This window comes from Otolemur garnettii, unplaced genomic scaffold (assembly GCF_000181295.1).
Source record: "Otolemur garnettii isolate 467f Iridium unplaced genomic scaffold, OtoGar3 scaffold00081, whole genome shotgun sequence".
Lineage (NCBI taxonomy): Eukaryota > Metazoa > Chordata > Mammalia > Primates > Galagidae > Otolemur > Otolemur garnettii.
In genome coordinates, this window is record NW_003852476.1 from 8,756,642 (window position 1) to 8,759,383 (window position 2,742).

Consider the following 2,742-nt stretch of genomic DNA (forward strand, 5'->3'; position numbering starts at 1 on the left):
GCCCCCCCCGCCGCTCTGAGAGGGGCCGCGCGGCGCTGTGGCGCCCTGAGCGTGTCCGGCTGCTGCTCGGCGCTGGCGCTCGGCGGGCGGGTGTGCGAGGTTCCCCGGAATACTCGCCACCAGGCGTCGCGGTGCTGGGCTGGCGGGCCGTGGTGTATCCCCCCTTCCTCCATCTTCCGCACGGGTCTCCGCAGACTAGTGTTGCCGGATTCCCTCTGCGCAACATAGACTTTGAGAGGCCACGATCCCGGTGCATGCTTTGGTGGTGCCGGTGACCAAGCAGCCGGACATCCTGCTGGCACAGAATCAAATGGCTCAGGACGAACGCAGGCGAAGAGACCTCCACGCGCCAGAATCGCTTGACACAAGTAATTAACAACTCATTACAGAGCTGTAGCGGACGACTGATGTCCCGAAAGCTATGTGTTGATTAAGACTAGGATGTAGACCCCAAGACAGGACCAGGAAATGTAATCAGTAAAATTAACACGTGTGGTCTACAAAAGAAAATCCAATCACCTACAGCTTCAAAATATTGTCATTCGTCAGATATTTTGACAAACGTTAAGAGACCACAGGTGTTCTTGCCTTACGTGTTCCTTATAGAAAAGTCTAGAGCTTGCACAAAAGACATGTAGTTCGTGGCTGAATGCATGTGTAGATTTTTGAGTTGTATGTATAGATTGACTTAAACACTAAATGTCCTTGACTAACAACTTACAAACTTTCTTGATGAAACAGTTTATAGAAGATCTCTGAACCCTGATTCCAGGAAGTTGTTTCAGGTAAGGAGAATGCCTGTAATTAAAGAATTTGAATTACTTCCAAGAAACAGGCTGGAAAACTTCCCATGCACTTAATTCATTAGAAATATTTTTATTTCCCAGGGAAGTTTATTGTCCTCCCTCTCCACAAAGGGGAATAAATCATCGTCCATACCCTCACAGTATAAAGAAGAGATAGAGAGAGGACCATCTCTAGATTATAAAGCAGATGGCAAGTGTAAAATCAGTATATAAACAACGTGCCCCTGAAAGGAGGAGGAACAAATTTGGGAACAGCAAGAAAGGTGTTAAAAGATCCTCTTTAGCTGGATTTTAATTAAAGAACAAGCAAGTTATGAATAGCTGAAGTCCTTGAGGAAGGGAAAGATAGGGGATGGGGGTAAGAACATGCAAAGATGTTTTTGGTAAATAGTAGGTCCTAGAACAGTGGTTCTCAACCTTCCTAATGCCATGGCCCTTTAATACGGTTCTTGTGGGCTGTGACCCACAGGTTGAGAACCACTGTCTAGAAGAAGTAGGAACAGTAATTGGAAAAGGGAGGATAGGATGAGGTTGTAAAGCCTTGAATGCCAAGCTAGGGGTTTTATTTTGTACCCAGTGGGAGCCATGGAAATCTTTCATACATATACTAGGGAGCCATACCATCTGAACGTGCTTTTTGAAAGATAATAGAGAAGGAAATCAAAGATGAATTGCCAGAGGTCAGAGACCGAAGGCTAGGTAAATAATTAGAAAATGATTGCAGTAATCAGGTGAGAGATGAGGGCCTGAACTAGAACCAGGTTCTCAGAGTTGGAAGGAAGGAGATAGATTTGAATGAGATTTTGGAACTAGGAACAAATTAAAGTGTTTTCATTTGGATTCACAGGTCTGCAGGCAAATGGTAAGCCATCTCTGACTGAAACACGTTGTGTGTCTTACACTGAGGCCCTAACAACCTAGTGAAGGAGACAAAAACATGAGAAAAGGGACAAGTGTACTCAAAGAAGTGTTCCTGCATCTGGCAAGGCACAGCGGCTCCCACCTGCAACCCTAGCTCTTTAGGAGGCCCAGGTAGGAGGATCTCATGAGCCCAGGAATTGGAAACCAAACCAGGAAATACAGGAAGACCTGTCTCTACCGGAAAAGTGGGGAGAGATTATTCAGGTTCATCCCAGAAATTTCCAGTTCTGGGGACTATTTAGTCCAAAGATGGAAGAGAGAAAGAAAAGCACATAAAATAAAGTAGAAGGTGGTCTTTATAGTCCAAAACTAAATCAGGACTCTGTTGACATTGGTATATTTTGTCTGAATGCAATATTATTTTCTTTTAACATTAGTGTGAGCAAAGATGATGGAAAGCTAGGAATTTGGCCTATGACTGCACTAAAGAAGAAAAATAATGCAAGTTGACAAACCTCGAAGGGGCTGACCCTGTCTTGCTGGTGTAATAAATTCTCATTAATGATAAGGACAAGGTCATAGCTGTATACCAAAGAGCCGTGGTGAAAACAATGTTAGTTCTGGTGATTTCTATTTGCATTCACTCTGAACTTTGTATAACAGAGTATCATAAAACTTAATAGAAAATTTATACCAAAAGATTCAAATACAGAGTATCCCCCAAAGTTGCCATATATAGGGAAAAATGGGTAATTGTAGCTAAATGTAACTCAATTTACAAAATATTCATTATGAAATTTTACAAAGAGGTAGCCAACGCAGAGTAATTTTTGTAAATATTTTGTAAAATTTTCCCCTATGTATGGTGATTTGGGGGACATTCTATGGCAAGCATTTTTATCATATAGCATAAACATTTAAAAAAATATATTGCTGGCTGGATGCAGTGGCTCACACCTGTAATCCGAGCACTCTGAGAGGCCGAGGCTAGTGGATTGCTTGAGCTCATGAGTTCAAGACCAGCCTAAGCAAAACTCAAAAAAGAATATCTACCACAGGCTCAATGCCTGTAGCT